Source organism: Coenobita brevimanus, chromosome 90 (assembly GCF_032717465.1).
Source record: "Coenobita brevimanus isolate Jiangsu-jjx chromosome 90, ASM3271746v2, whole genome shotgun sequence".
NCBI lineage: Eukaryota > Metazoa > Arthropoda > Malacostraca > Decapoda > Coenobitidae > Coenobita > Coenobita brevimanus.
This window is the reverse complement of record NC_137043.1, coordinates 22,853,365-22,870,717: the sequence shown is the minus strand read 5'-3', so window position 1 is coordinate 22,870,717 and position 17,353 is coordinate 22,853,365. Positions and strand designations below refer to the sequence as shown.

At 44.2% G+C, this 17,353-nt stretch overlaps 1 protein-coding gene across 1 annotated transcript in view; it reads left to right on the top strand.

Moving 5' to 3' along the window:
* LOC145411591 (selenoprotein F) overlaps nucleotides 1–8,281 on the top strand; it is a 176,239-nt gene extending 167,958 nt beyond the window's left edge. Inside the window, exon 5 of the mRNA XM_080281600.1 lies at nucleotides 7,016–8,281. The gene's annotated coding sequence lies outside the window, so the exon portion shown is untranslated. The remainder of the gene's footprint in view (nucleotides 1–7,015) is intronic.
* The last annotated feature ends 9,072 nt before the right edge of the window (nucleotides 8,282–17,353 follow it).

Below are 17,353 nucleotides of genomic sequence, written 5' to 3'. Positions count from 1 at the left end.
TAATTCTTTGCGTAGAAGGGCAGAACGTGAGTGGCGCTTGCAGCGGACCGAAGTAACTCGTTTGCATTGTTTTTGCGAGAAGAGCAGTTGTTCACACTGTAAAAGCCCAAAAGGCTAGGTATTATCAAAATAAAGTTGATTCATGTGGTGGTGATAAAAAAAAACTGCCTGCAGTTGTGAACAATTTGGTTGGTCGGAGGAATTTAATTGTTAAACCAACTTCTGTATCTGATGCCCAATTGGCTTCTGATTTTGCTTCATTTTTTACGAGTAAGATATTTCGTATAAGAAGTGATTTAGACAGCAGTTCTCCTAGTGAAGCGTACTCAGTTGACTTCTAGCCATGGTGCACCGGGGATCATTTGCTTTCAACATTTCATCTGCTGGATATAAACAAAGTCAAATGTTACATCAGAGAACTTAATAAAACATTTTGCTCACTCGATCCGTGTAACATGTCACAACTGCCTGATGTGTATGAGCACGCTGCAGACTTTATCTGCAACATAATAAATAGATGCTTCTTAGAAAGTATTTTTGTGCAGACTGAGAAATGTGCTTTGCTTAGGCCCCTAATTAAGAAACCTGGCCTTGATGTCGAGGGCACGACAAATTATCGTCCCATCTCTAGCTTGTCTTTTTTATCCAAGATTATTGAGCGGGCCATACTCGATCAACTCTTACCACTACTGGAACACAACAGAGTTGTTCCTGTTGTTCAATCTGCATACAGAAAATACCATTCAACTGAAACTGCACTAACAAGGATTCAGAGTGACTTGGTGGCAAACACTTGTAGTGGGATGTCCTCTCTCCTAGTTCTGTTGGATCTGTCTGCAGCTTTTGATACAGTAGATCATAAACTATTGTTGGATGATCTGTATTTTTTTGGCATTCGTGATAGTGCCCTTTTGCTCCTTAAGTCGTATCTGTCGGACAGATCTCAGAGAGTGGTTGTTGATTACGCTAGCTCTGATTCTGCTCCCCTTCTATTTGGAGTCCCTCAAGGATCAGTTTTGGGTCCAATTCTGTTTACTATCTACACAAGTAGTTTGTCATCTCTACTTGATGCTCATGATGTGTCCTATCATTTTTATGCTGATGACACCCAGCTCAATGTTAAGATGTCAGATATCAACGATACTAAGACAGAGTTTGAATCTCTAATGTCTGATATTAAGATTTGGATGGCTAAGAGGAAACTTAAGCTGAATGATGGTAAAACTGAGATCACCATCATCAGAGGAAACAGAAGGGGTGATGACACTGACAATGCCCTGGCTTTGAACATTTGCGTGTCACAGCTGCATCCAGACAGTTCTGTTCGAAATCTGGGTGTTTATTTTAATTCTAAGTTAAATTACAAAGAACATATTAATCAGGTTGTAACAGGGTGTAACTTGCATATCAGAAATCGGTACTCTGTGAGAAAATTCCTGAATAGATGGTGCCCCTTAACATTGGTCCATGCAGTGGTCTTGTCTCGTGTTGATTATTGTAATTCACTGTGGGTTGGTCTTCTAAATAATATACTAACAAAAGTTCAGTCTGTGTTGAACAGGGCGGCACAGCTTATCTTTGGTCTCCCCCCGAGAACCTCAACTACCCCGTTTCTGATTGAGTTGCATTGGTTACCAGTAAAGGCTAGAATTGAATTTAAACTGTGTCTTATTACATTCAAGGTTCTTAAGTTTGGTGAACCGAAGTATCTTGCTGAATTGTTAAAACTCCCATCAGCACGCCCGGGTGTGATGTTACGCAGTGAAGATGATTCCTTGCGTCTTGATGAGCCAGGAGCCATTCACCAGTCATCTTTCTCTGATCGTTCTTTTGCATACAGAGCCCCTAGATTATATAACAGATTGCTATTGTCCATAAGACAACTCTCTACTGTTGAATCCTTTAAGAGACAGCTGGAAGCCTTTCTTTTTTCAAAATGCTATGACCTGGAGAGAGGTACTGTGATGGATGATTATAGGGTTTAATTATTGCCACTTTCATGTATATATGATGTAGCTTGTATTATATACAAGAAATGTCACAATTCTTGTAACTGTAAAAATAACGTATGTGTGTCAAGCGAGCACTAGTGAATTCCCAAAAGGAAGAACTGGCGCTTTTGAGAAACAAAAGGCCAGATTATTATTATTGTTATTATTACCCCTCTTCATCACAACACCAATACCCTAGGCCCATCCTTCCTCTCAACTCTTCAGTCATACACATAGCTCCCCCAGGCCTCACAGGATACATTACACATCCATCTGATCATTGTCATTTCTGTACATGTAACTCTGTGAATATCCTCTTCCTTTACTGTTCATGTCCCACTACCATACAGCATTACATTCCAAATACTTGCAGCATACAACGATCCCATAGCTTGAATTGAGAACTCTCTGTGTTGGGAGGCAACAGCTCCCTGAACTTCCCCCAACCACTCTGCACCTTAGCCACAGAGCCAGCTAGCTTCAACCCCACCTCAAGCACATAATAACTATGTCCCAAATAACAAAGCTCTTCCACACAAGTACCTAACCAGTAAGATAAATCCATTCACACCTGACAACCTCTTCATGCCCTTCCTGACACACTGCACACATGAAATCAGCATTGTTTTGTAGTCTACCTCTCCCACCTCCAGCACATAACATGTCCCAAATAAGAAAACTCATCCACACACTCAAGTGACTCACCAGCAAGATCAGTCCTTTCACACTTGACAACTTCTACATGCCCTTCCTGTCACACTGCACACACAAATTCAGCATTATCTAGCAGTCTACCTCCAGTACCATTACATCTCGTATGTAACTGTCAGTACTGCACACGATGGAGTTGCTTCTCACACCCTTGTGGCAGATCACAAGTGGCCACTCTCCCTCTGCCTTGACTGTACTGCTACCAGCCCTAGATGTCATCACTTTTATTTTATTCGCACTTACTCTCCAATTCTTGTGTCCCACTTGACCTCTCCATTTTCCTAAATCTTTCGTTTGCCTCCCTTTCATTCTCTGCAGTGAATACCAATCATCATACATCTCCCATAGGGGTCCATTTCTGAAGTCATGTGAGAGAGCTTCGAGCATTATGATACAGTACAAGGCTCAAGATGCACACCAATATTCACAGAAAACCCAGCATTCAGATCTTCATTCACTTTCACCTGGGGTGAGTGCCCCCATACATAGCCATAACCACTCTAACCAGACACTCCTCGATCCCAAGCCTTCTCATTGCTTACTTCTGCACCTCCCTGGGGACTTCCTAAATATTACCACAATGCCGGGAATCGAAGCCTGGACTCTCAGGTGAGAGCCAGGCAGCATATCCCTACATGACGACCAGCTTCATTCTGACGTGCCATAAGTGCTTGGGATAAATTAAAAGCATCTGTTTGCCTGAGTACCAGAGGGTTATCTCATCCTCTTCAGGCCCACAGTGGGGGCGGAGGGACACTGATTACAAGATTGTGACAATGTTAGATAACTTTAACTGGTCGTGGTGTAGTGGTCTGCTGCCTGGCCCTCACCTGAGAGTCCCGGGTTCGATTCCCGGCATAGTGGTAATATTTAGGATGATTTTTTATGTGTAAAGTACAGGTTTCTCTCTTCGTCCCTAGGGAACTCTTCTTCACCACCTTTTGCTCCCTTTAACTTTAACATTCCTCACCAACCTCCTATCAGCTGTCATGGCTAGGAAATCGTCAGTCTGGCTACTATTTTCCCGAGACTCATATAGAATCATGCTACTCTCTCTCTCCCTAAAATGTTTGTTGCATACACTCTTGTTCATCGCCTCCTCAAATTCGAGTATCCTTTCCCCCTCCACATTCTTTGTACCATATGTGCATCCTCTGTGTATCCTGTCATATCCTTGAACAGCTTTACCCACATCTTTATGTTGTCCACCCATTCCTCCATGCTTTCAGGGTGGCTTGGGTCATTGTCTGTCAGGAGGAAAAAGTGGGTGGCCTGATTGCTGTGGCTGTCATAGTCACGCAGGCAGGCATGGGTCGGCATAGTGCAGAGGTCTACCAGGTCTTGGAGTTACTCTTTCAAATAACCCCCAAGTTCTTGACGTATCCTGCTAGTGCCTGGGGGTTTTCTCAATGAAAGACCAGTAGGGGTTTCAGATTAATCTGCATTTGCACCAAGGAGGAGAATGAGGTAGTCCTTAACTGCCTTTAAGTCTGGCATACATTCTTCCATATTGATGTAGGTCTTCTGAGAGATGTTTTTCCAAAATAGACCGGTCATATCAAAATTCAGGACCTGTTTATGAGAGTGTTGCTCTCCTTCGGTGACCACCTTCAGCTTAGCTGGAAAGGCCTCAGCCAATACTTGGTCAGCACTAGCAGCCTTCCCATGCATGGTCTCAGGTTTGAGGCTTGAACGGACTTTAAACTACTCGAACCACCCTCTGTGTACCCTGATTGCTCCTTCACTGGCACTCTTTCGTTTCCTTGAGATCCCTCTACAGATCTAGTGCTCTTGGTGCAGATGAAGCTGCAGTGCAGAGGCTGCTTTGTTCAATTAGGTTCATGACCCACAGCACTAGAAGACACTCGATCTCCTCCATAATGGAATCCTTAGGTTTATTTAGGCACTTAGCAGTCAGTATAGGCATGTTTTGTGACAGAGCTAGGACAGCCTTGGATGTTTTTATTATGGTAAAGATTGTGGACTGGGGCAGCTTAATAACTTCGTTAACCCCCTGCCCATCTTTATGGCACTCGAACAGTGTCCAGTTTCACATTAAGGTAAAGGCTTGATCTCGGCATTCTCAGTAGCACCACACACTTTCCACTAGGGATTGCATCCATGCTAAACATGATTTCCAAGTCACAAGCTTCAGCATTTCATACACAAAAAGTCATCATGCCGCTTAATATTGCACACTGCACTATTCGTTGTGCACTTCTTTTTTTTTTTGTGTCCGACTCTGGGCATAGGCTTCACTGCCTGCTCTCAAGGTCCAGTAGTCCTCCTACATACCATACACCTCTACATGTCACCTGCATTGTTATGTGGCAATAGTGATGGTGTTTTAATGGCTTTCCACATGCGAGATGATCATGTAACACAGGAAAACGAACACCACTATGGGATACGTAAGCAAGTGGATTGAGCTAGACTGAGTTTTCAGAGGGGTGGTGCGAAGCAGGTTTCATGCGCAAACTAGGATTCTGTACATGTAAACACTGGGTGACCATCTTAGCCCAAATGTCTGACATGGCTTGTGTGGACGGCACTCTGTACACATGGAATTGTCATATGCGGCCACCATAGTTATCATATAAATAAATTCTGTAGTCGTTATTCTGTTGACTGATCACGTACTCTAAATTCTGTAATCGTTATTCTGTTGACTGATCACGTACTCAACCATCACATACCAGGGTGTGACTGTACTCTGTATAACCGAGCATCAGAGCTGCCTGGTTATATTTCTGTGCTCCCCCATGAGAGTGTCCCTATCCAGCTCCCTCACAGTTCTTTTTCAGCATTAGTGAATAGCAGGCCTTTCTGGTCTTTCCACTCCTACAGTGTTGATAATTGCTAACATAAGGCTAAGCAAAGTATGTGTAGATTACTTCAAAGGACAGTTTCTACAGCACTGTATCCTCTGCACACTGGGGACAAAACAAAATATGAGTATATTTACCATGCTTGCCACTATTCATCAAAAGCATGATTATTAAATGTTGTGGTGCAAGCAGAGGTACAAAACTGCTAAAATATTACTTTTAGTTCCCAGCAGAATTGCTGGTAGGGTCTAGCCCAAGTGTTAGCCCTTGCCGAGCTGCAGGCCTCATATGAGGTACAATGGGCCAAGCTGCAAGCCTCATATGAGGTATAATTTATCTATCTATCTATCTATTGCCAGATGCCTCAATCCCGTTTGGGGTGGCCACAAACAAATCGCTCCAAGTCGCCCTGTCCCCCGCCATTTCACTGCCCTGCTTCCAATATACACCCCCCTCTCTCATATACCTCTCCACCCCATCCCTCCATCTCATCCTTGGCCTCCCCCTCCCTCTTCCCCCCTCCACCTCACTCACATACACTCTCTTCGTCAGTCTTTCACCCTCCATCCTCTCCACATGGCCAAACCACCTCAGTGTGTTCCTCATAATGCTTCCTATCACATCCACATCCACACCACAACGCTCCTTTATATCCTCATTTATGTTGGTTATAAAACAATGACTTTGGGGAGCTAAACTACCTTACAGAGAATCAATCTGGCAAGGGTTTAGGATTTACTGTATTGAAACATCACTTTTTGTAGTGTATGTAGTTTGGACAACTCATCACTCATAGCACTTATTAATTTACAAAATTACCTAAATAATACCCTCCAAAATGTGCATACTAGGGGTGGAGCCAGGATTTTTTAGAAGGAAGGGTGGGCTGATGTCACCCTCAGTAGGTGGGAGGGGTGGAAACCACATTGAAATTATGCTATTCTAGATTTAATACAGTGCATTTTAGAGTTTATGTGGGCTAAAAGCTAATGATTGAGAAAGGGACAGATGAAACCCATTTTACTTCTATTAATTCATTATTTTGAGCCTGAAAGGGAGTATGTGCACATAGACATCCTGGACTTGCTCCGATAACCCTAAGAAGTGAATTGTGCTAAACTGTTCCCTAAACCAGTACCAGTGACCCTAGAATGGGATAGTTACCCTGAAAGTGGAAACACTGTCACAGGCTCATCTGAATGTTAACCAGGTGAACTGCAGGCTGAAGTTTCCCTTCTGTAGTCTACCATCCTCTGGAGAGCAGGGAGGGAGCTTAAGGCATTTTGTATAACTGGGCAGTGGTGCTACACTGTGAAGGTGTTCCATTCCCATACCAAGCTCTATACAACCAAAAGATGTGTCAGAAAGTGTCACAACTTTTTTCATGCAGGTGGTATCTGATGTAGGTGTCAAACAAAGCAAGATGTAATGAGAACTTGCTGTATAAAGATGATGAAAATGATAAAACAACCTTTTTCATTGAAGGTATGTGAGAGGGGCAGATCCTGTTATCAAGTTGATGGACGAAGATGGTGATGTGATGGAGACCCTGGCCATCGACAAATGGAACACCGATTCTGTGGAGGAGTTCCTGAATACCTACTTGATCCTCCCAGGACAAAATGAAAATGACAAAGAGGAACTGGATAGGTCTGAAAATGAGATATAAATACTCGTCCATATGTATGACAGTGGCCATTTTCATTTACACCTGGTATGAATGGGCAGCTCTACCATACAGATACGGTAAAATGTTGATAAGTCAGAAGATATGGGGCTTTTGCCTAAGTCAGAAGGTATGGGGCTTTTGCCTCTCTCCGTTAATGTTTAAAGGAAGCCGTGCTTCCTCTCACGGACTCTCCATATTGAGGTTGTTTGGACTTTCTGGCCTAACAAAATTTAATCATATCTGTGCACTTTTCCCTCAGTTGCTTTCTGCCACAAACAAATAGCTTAAAAATATTATTGGCCTATATACTTTTATAGTTAATGATAGTTAATTTTGACAAAGTAACTTTCACCATTATTGCAGGTGAGTATTGATGCTTATATTGACATTTAATTGGGCAATGTAGGTATTGCAGCACTTCATTAAACATGAAGTTCAATACATTACAGTCATAGCAAGCAATGCTGTTTAATTTGTTCAGACTCTGGCAAATATTTTGATGTCATAATTATATTTTAAAAAATTGTCTTGTCATAATATTCCTAATTTAAGAATCTGAGAATGTAATCATGCCACCCTATCAAATTGTGACATTAATTGTCAACTTATCAAGGTTTGATTGTCCGAGTAAACAAAGTAACGGTACTGTGCAATAATGAAATTGCATAGTTAATGTTGGAAAGTGTAAGTGAAATGTCTTGTCCTCAAGGCCCAAATTAGTTTATTCTGGTATTTTGTGCATGTTACTTATATGTGAACTTTGGTATACTTTTTTGAACTGGTGAGAATTGCTGTTTTAATACATGATTTACAAGGGAAGTTCTTTTTGGACAGAACCAGTCAAGTCCTAGAAGTGAATGTCAAAGTTATCTTACTGCCCAGTATTTCAGAACTTCCATTATATTAAGTATTAGGATGTAGGTCCATTTGTATACTGTGACCACTGAGTGTGACACCATAAGAGGTGAGTGAAACAGTGTGAAGCGCTGACCACAAACCCCCAGGGTGGGTCTATGTGGATGAAGATTCACTTGTCTTGTATGGTGGCATGCCCTGGAACTTGCATTAAAATTATATTTGTACCGAGTGTTTCACTTTACATGAAAAGAATGTCATGCTGGACCCTTACTTTACAAACTTTGCTTTCATTTATTGTGGAAGAACATTACTTTCATGAGCATTTTTAAGTTGAAGTTGTGAGAGTAATACTTGAAGTCCTTAATAGAGAGCTGAAGTGTGATGTCATGTAACCATGTACTGGTTCTAAACAAACATATCAAATGACGCTGCCATCTCCATAACAGCAAATTAAAAATGGTTAACTGATTTGTTAGAGATGAACAACCAGTCAGAAGCTTAAGTTTCTTTCACTCTCTAGAAGATGAAAAGGAAATAAAAGGTGGATAAAACTACGAAGTAGAGACGACAAATCTACTTCATTGTCATCAATATGTAGCTGTCATTTTAGTTGTAAGAAAGTAAATGGACCATTATATTTAAACGAAATACTGATGGAAATTTTCCGGTTGGAAAAGAGAGAGGGAGGATGGGGTAACCTGCAAAATCTAGTGTAAACCAGATTATGGGAGTGTACAACGTACCAACTCTTCTTAGATCAGAAATTATTGTCTCCAAGTTGCAGCATACTAAGAGGGAACTTGAATTTTGCAAACCTGTGAAACAGTGTATGAAAAACAGTATTCTGCCAAATTCATGCATGACATGATGGTATACAGAACTACTGTATATGGAGACTTGGCTTCCATTTTAATATGTTTGTCAGATATGTGCAGATGTTTTCTAATGCAGTAAACTGCTTTGCAGGCTGAAAGTTGAATCAGTCAATTCAGAGGACCAAATTTTTGTAACACTTATGAGTGTCCACTAGAATTCTTGTAACTTTCACTTAACCAACACTTTCACTGCAGTACATCAGTTGTGAGAATGTCAGTACTGTACATTATGTATGAAGACTATGAGGGTAACAGGAGCCCCCACAAACTGGAAAAACTTCCTCCGCTTGCCACATAATTTAATGCAAAAGTGTGGTCAGCTTGATTTACCTTCTATTACAGTATACAATTTTTGTGTTACTTTACTGAAAATAGGATATTTATTGGTTTATGTATAATATATATAATATTGGAGAAAAAATGCATATTTATCAAAATATAACAGAAATGGAAGGTTGTCATTTGCGTCTATCTCAGTTTTGGGACAGTTTACATGCGAGTATTAATATATTGCCTGAGTGTTGATCACTGTAATGTTTTTAGGTGTTGGATTTACATCTGTAAGGAAAAATGGAAAATGGGTAAAATGAAATTGTGTCTTGCATAACAAATGATGGAAATATGGTCCTTAAGCAATCGAAAATCGTATAAACCCACCGAGCTCATATGGAGGGGCTTTCTCATGGGTAACTCCACATAGTTTGTGTGCCCGCCTCCAGTGGCTCAGGGCGGCGCTGATGGTGTGTGTACACCACACCTGATGGCTGTGCCTTTTGAAATCAGCCAATGAATCTGGAAAATATAATGTCATGGTCCGCTGAGCGGCTAAAATATATGTGGAAAAATGGACTCTAGCAGCACTGAGATGTTTCCTCAAAGCTAAAGGAATACCATTTTTTTAGAAATTTGGGTTGTTGATATCAGTCCGGTAAGATTTCGGCCATACAATATTTAATATTATTTAGTGTATACTGGATAGAATCATGTCAGGATTTGCCAAATGAAAGATTACAGTCTATGGAAACTGTATGATAAATTTTTCCAACAACTGAGATTCCTAACACTTGGTAAAAATGTGCTGAATGCAAACACACAAGATTTCATGGTTTTTTGTAAACTTTATGAAGAACTTTTCAGCGCAGATCTTCCATTGAGCATCAGTACAATATGTAAGATGAATATAAGACTGGTGTAATATGCGTGAGTAATAATCCCAAAATGAATATTTTAAAGGAAGGTACACCAACTGTGAGTGGGTAGTGATCCCACGCTATTTTGTGATTCGACAAACACTGGCAACTTTCAGGAGTTTGTGTGGGCTCCGATTTCTACAGCAGATCTAGGCATCTCTTCAGGGAATTTTGTTTTCAGGAATTTGCATTTTTTTTTTTTTTTAATTGCACAGGCACAGATACTGAAACTGCTAGTCTATCCAAAGCATCTGATAATAAAAAACTATATATACGCATTTATTATGGTTATGAATGCATTAATAGTTCTAACTTGCAACAAAAGCCCTGTCAGTTAGTTAGTCCTTTCAAACCTAGTATACTTTTTTTTTTTTTTTTTTTAATGCGAGGAAGAAGGAACCAAAGGCCATGAGCCCGCAGTAACAGTTCCCTCCAAGAGAAAAACAAAATACAATAGAGAGCCAAATTCAAGATCCGATCATTTTGAGATGCCTGGACACACTGCGTTTGAAAGACTGGAGATCATAGGCAGGAGGAAATACAGACAGAGGGAGACAGTTCCAGAGCTGACCTGTTGCATGAATGAAAGACTGGGAGTAACGGTTAACTCTTGCATTAGAGAGTTGGACAGAAAAGGGATGAGAGTTTGCTGCCAGATGGGTGCTACGCGCCCGTCGTAGAGGTGGAGGAATGCAAGCAGACAGTTCAGAGGAGCAGTGACCATTAAAGTAGCGATAGAAAAGAGATAAAGATGCAACAGTGCGGCGAAGAGACAGAGGTTGAAGGGAGTCAGTAAGAGGAGGAGAGTTAATGAGACGAAAAGCCTTTGACTCCACCCTATTGAGAAGAGCTGTATGTGGGGAGCCTCCCCACACATGAGAGTTGTACTCCACACAGGGGCGGATAAAACCCCTGTATAGAGTCAACAATTGTGCAGGGGTAAAGAAAGAGCGGAGTCGGCTTAGCACACCCAATCTCTTGGAAGCAGATTTTACAAGAGATGTAATATGATCTTTCCAAGATAAGTCCCGAGTAAATGAAACCCCAAGCATGTTCAAGGATGATGCAGGATTAATCTGAATATTATCAAACATTAATGGGTATACCTGTGGAAGATTTTGTCGGGTTAATAGGTGTAAGAACTGAGTCTTAGAAGCATTAAAGACAACCATATTATTTTTACCCCAGTCAGAGATATGAGCCAAGTCAGACATCAGGTGTGCCACAGCCTCATCCCTTGTTTCTTGAAGTAACTGTTGAGATGTGCGTTGCGGGAACCGAATGGAAAGGTGAAGGGTGGAGTCATCAGCGTATGAGTGGATAGGGTTAGATGTACAGCTTAGAAGATCATTGATGAATAAAAGGAAGAGAGTTGGTGATAGGACAGAGCCCTGAGGAACACCACTGTTGATAGATCTAGGAGAAGAACGATGGCCGTCTATGACAGCAGCTATAGGACGACCAGAAAGGAAGCTAGCGATGAAGGTACAGATAGAAGGATAGAAACCGTAGCAGGGCAGTTTGGAAATTAAAGATTTATGCCAGACTCGATCGAAAGCCTTTGAGATGTCAAGTGCAATGGCAAAGCTTTTGCCAAAGTCCCGAAAGGAGGATGACCAGGAGTCTGAAAGGTAGGTGAGAAGATCGCCAGTGGAGCGTCCCTGACGGAACCCATACTGACGATCGGAAAGAAGGTTGTGATAGGAAAGATGCCTTAAAATTTTTTTTGTTAAGAATCGACTCGAAAACTTTTGAAATACAGGACGTTAAAGCAATTGGACGATAGTTGGAGGGTTGGGAGTGGTCACCCTTCTTTGGGACTGGCTGAATGAGAGCAAACTTCCAGCAAGAAGGAAAGGTACAAGTTGACAGACAAAGGCGAAATAGTTTGCCTAGGCAGGGTGTAAGCACAGAAGCACAGTTTTTGAGAACAACAGGAGGGACCCCATCAGGCCCATATGCCTTGTTAGTACTGAGGCCAGTAATGGCAGAAAATACATCAACTGAAGAAATTTTAATGTCAGCCATGAGGAAGTCAGAGGGGGGAAGTGATGGAGGAACAGCACCGAAATCGTCTAAGGTGGAATTGGAGGAGAAAGTCTGTGCGAAGAGATCTGCTTTATCAGTAGAAGAAATAGCTACAGAACCATCAGAGTAGAAAAGAGGAGGGAAGGATGATGAGGTAAAGTTGTTAGAAAGATTTTTGGCAAGGTGCCAGAAGGAGCGGGAAGAATTCGAGTTGGAGAGTTGAGAGCATTTAGTATGGATGAAATCATTTTTAGTAGAGCGAAGAACAGACTTAGCACGATTCCGGGCAGAAATGTAAAGATTATGTGATTCAGGGGTGGGTTGGCTCCGGTACCTTTTGTAGGCCTTCTCCTTGTTGCGGACAGCATTAGAACAAGCGTGATTAAACCAAGGCTTTCTTGCGTTAGTCAAAGGATATGAGAAAGGAATGTATGCTTCCATGCCTGAGAGAATAACCTCCGTAATGCGCAAGGCACACTCAGATGGCTCACGGCCATGGAAGCAATAATCATTCCAGGGAAAATCAAAGAAGTACTGCCTGAGGGCCTCCCAGTCCGCAGCTCCAAAATGCCAGAGACGACGTTTCCCTGGAGGGTCCGCAGGCCGTACTGGAGCGATAGGACAGGTTAAGGTAATAAGGTTGTGATCGGAGGAGCCCAACGGAGAGAAAAGATTAACAGAGTAAGCAGAAGGATTAGTTGTGAGGAAGAGGTCAAGTATGTTGGAGCTCTCTCCAAGGCGGTCAGGGATACGGGTAGGGTGCTGTACAAGCTGCTCTAGGTCATTAAGGATAGAAAAGATGTAGGCTTGTTCACCAGGTGGATCCGTGAAAGGAGAGGAGAGCCAAAGGTGGTGGTGAACATTGAAATCTCCAAGAATGGAGATTTCAGAGAAAGGAGAAATGGACAGAATGTGTTCCATCGTAGAAGTAAGATAGTCGAAGAATTTTTGATAGTCAGTAGAATTAGGGGATAAGTAAACAGCACAGATATATTTAGTCAGAGAATGACAGGAAAGCCGAAGCCAGAGAGTGGAGAATTCAGAAGAATCAAGTTCAGGAACACGAGAGCAAGATAAGTCGTTGCGTATGTATACACAACAGCCACCTTTGGCTTTGAAATGAGTATAGAGAAAGTAGGAGGATACAGAAAAGGGTTTGCTGTCAGTTGCCTCAGACAGCTGAGTCTCCGTTAGAAAAAGAAGGTGAGGTTTAGAGGAGGAGAGGTGGTGCTCAACAGAGCGAAAGTTAGATGAAAGGCCGCGAATGTTGCAGAAATGAAGAAGAAGAGAGTCAGACAGTGGTTCCAGGCACCTCAAGTCATCACCGGGAGAGGGGCAGATGGCGGGGGCATTTATGGTCCCCCCCCCTGGGGACTCCGAGGCTGGGTGAATTGACGCCATTTTGGTAAATTTTGAATAGGAAGTGTAGTGTGTACTGTGCATGTAGTTTGGTGAAGATAGATAGAGAAATTTGTACTGGAGAGCATGCTGGCCTACTCTCTGTGTAACTGAGACACTGAAAAAGTTCAGCAAAGGGGGATGGTCAGGAACTAGCCCTGAGGGCTGATGAAACGGGAGCTCCAGCACTCCCTGTCATCAGCTTTCCATCCACCTCGGGAGTACTGCCCTGCTCGACTGGTGCTACAGTCTACTCGACTGATGACTCCACGCATAGGACAAACACATTCCTCACGCTGTTTAAAAAGCGTATTTTTCTATGTTAAATACACTGTTGTGTGAAACTGTGAATCATGGTACTGTCATATACCATAATATAATTAAATTGCCTGCCACCGGACCTCCCACCTCACCACCCCCCCACCCCACCACCGGGCCGCCACCTCACCACCACCCCAGGAGGACACAACGGTGAGGTTAGTGACCCCATTTAAGAGGGTCACCAGGACATCACTATCCTGGGCCCTTGTTCCCCGCAATTGCCCCAACCCCAGGTGATCAGGGAAAGGAGACTACATTGCGGGCGGAGCAATGGTCGTCAGAATAGGGGTGGGACTGAACAAGTTTCAGTCCCAGGTAACACCGTATTGACGGCTTTGTTACACCCTCTAGGGCAGGAGGCCCAAGGCTACGGCCTTACAAAGTGTACGAATGGTAAGGCGACCGAAGGCTCAGGCCTTAGTACACCAGAGAGAGAGAGTTGCCTCAGTGCATCCCTCTCTTGCTGTTCTCCCCTTCAGGAGCAACTAAGCGCCGACAGTCCATATACGTGGCGGGGAAGGGACGGCCTAGTACGCCCGTCAGTTGTTCCTGATCGGACAGATCAGCTTCCGGCTACGGCCAGAGTACGGACCAGGGTAAAGAGCCCCTGCTACCGTACGTGTAGCCCTTCCCTATTACGGGAGCAACACCACGCCGACAGTCCATATACATGGCGGGGAGGGGATGGCCTAGTACGCCCTGCAGGTGTTCTCAGTAAAACGGGTAGGCACTCTGCTCCGGCCGGGGCATGTACCAGGGTAGAGAAGCCCCTGAAGGTAGTTTTAGTCCGTATTGGAGAGAGTGTGGCCTCTGTGCCCCTCGCTCCGGCTTGTCCCCTACTACGGGAGCAACACCGCGCCGACGGTCTATATACGCGGCGGGGAAGGGATGGCCTAGTACGCCCTTCAGTTGTTCCTCGTATGCCAGGCAAGTCCACGGCTACAGCCAGAGTACGTACCAGGGTAAGGCAACCCAAGGCTCAGGCCTCAGGACGTACTAGAGAGGACACGAGTGACGTGAGTCCTTCTCCAGCCTCTTTCCCTTGCGGGAGCCCTTCGTCACCACCTGGGAATATAGCCCCGGAGGAGACGCTAGAGTGGTGGCAAGGCCCGATATTGGACTTACCGCCTACGCCTGGGAGTTCCTAGTTCCTGTCCGAGCCCCGTAGGAGATGCTGCCGCAGCCCAGTCTTGACGGCGCCTCTCCCCCTTGGTGCCCGCAGTCCCAGGACGCCCAGGCCAGACTCTCCAGCTCCTGACGAAGGCAATCCGGGCTCCCTCACTCCACGGAGCCAAAGATGACAGGCCCGATTACTCCAGCTGTTTGGGCCACCTATCAGGTTGAGGCCCCCAGACCAGAGGGCCTCCCTGCACCCCACTGACGCGGTCCTAGCACGAGGGCCGCCTCCTAGGTCGAGGCCCCCAGACGGGAGAGCCTCCCTGCACCTAACCTACGAGTGTGACCTAGAGCGAACATTACCCAGGAGATATAGGAAAACAGTGACCCCTTCCCCCCCCTGTGTCAAGAACAAGTCGGGAAAAAGAACAGTGCACAGTGACTAAGTGAAGAACAGTGTAGTTGATAGTAGCCCACAAGAACTCAGTGTTGGCAGGGCAGAGAATGAACTTTGTTGTAATTATCCCAGTCCCCCCACATAAGAGAGTTTTCTGTGAACACTGAGGTGAGGGTGCACGGGCCAGTCAAAAGCCTGAGTGTGAGTGTCTCCGTGACAAGGTGACAATGTCGAGTGTCGCTATCCGCACCCTACCTCATTTATAGTAATATTTCCCATACAGACTCCCAATCTTGTGTATTCCCTATGTGAACATTTCTATTTATATCCTGCCTCAAAGTGACGTATAAACAATACTATAGATAATTCACGATCTCCCTGTATGAACATTGTAGTGTGTGCTAAGTGTAACTCTATTTTGTGGTGCTGAATATTAACTCTGTTCCCCTGTTTCTCAAATATCACTCTACGTGTATTGTTACGGTTAGAATTAAGGTAATAGATGTGTTAAGGTATACTGCCTGGTTTTTATGTCCTGTTCCTTTGTTGGTGCTTTACTTCCGGTCTAGAAAGAGGACCCCGCTTCAGTAGCTAGTGTTTTTACAATGAGAAGTTGCCTTAAAAACACCAGCATAACACTGGTGGCAAGCGGTGGTTCTGGATCCGAGTAAAAGCAAGGAGGAACGATAAAAAGGAAACTCGCACAATGGCAGCCAAACCGCACATCCAATTACCGAGATTCAACCCGGACCAATGCGACATAGAAGTATATTTAGATATGGTCAAACCCCTCCTAGACATAGGGTTCGACTCAGACAGAGAAAAAATTGCAGTCACATTACCTAACCTGGGAAAAATAATTGCCACTCGCACCAAAAATCGTCCCAGAACTGTCATGGGATCAATTCTCAAATAGTGAGACAGGCTTTCACGCCATCAATAGGCAGAGTTGTTGCCCTCTCTCAACTCGACGCCCTCACCTACGACGGGAACCTGGACGATACATTCGTCCAGGCTCAGTGCCTCGTCAGCGCCACTTATCCCGAGGCAGCTACAAATGCCCGAGATATACATACATTTAATGCTCTGCTGAGGATTCTCCCTAGCACAGTCGGGGAGCACTTCTCAATCTATGATCCCTCAGGGGACATGGAAAACGACCTGCAACTCCTCAGACGTCTCCTCGCCGCCCGTCCCATACCACAACCACTCCACGCGGTGACACGATTCCAGACAAAACAAAACCCTGCACCCAAACCTAAGCTACCGTCTCACCAGCCAATTACAGAGCCACCTCCTACTGTGCCCAGGGCTTACCCGCAGAAAAAGCGCCCCAACCCCAAGGAGCTAGGTAATCTATCTATCTATCTATCTATCTATCTATCTATTGCCAGACGCCTCAATCCCGTTTGGGGTGGCCACAAACAAATCGCCTCCAAGTCGCCCTGTCCCCCGCCATTTCACTGCCCTGCTCCCAATTCACACCCCCCTCTCTCATATACCTCTCCACCCCATCCCTCCATCTCATCCTCGGCCTCCCCCTCCCTCTTCCCCCCTCCACCTCACTCACATACACTCTCTTCGTCAGTCTTTCACCCTCCATCCTCTCCACATGGCCAAACCACCTCAGTGTGTTCCTCATAACGCTTCCTATCACATCCACATCCACACCACAACGCTCCTTTATATCCTCATTCGTCAGCCTGTCTCTCCATGTGACTCCACAGGCTCCTCTTTAATAACTCATTTCCACTGCTCTCACACTTGACTTGTGTCCTTCCAACAACGTCCAAGCTTCACTCCCGTACGTTAGTGTTGGTATCACAATATTGCCATGTAGTAACTTTTTCACTTCCATGCTCACTTCCCTGTTTCTTATCACTGCTTTCAAAGAACCAGCAACCTTTCTTCCCTGCTGTACCCTTTCAAGCACTTCACCCTCCAAACCTCCATCCTTACTCATCACACTAC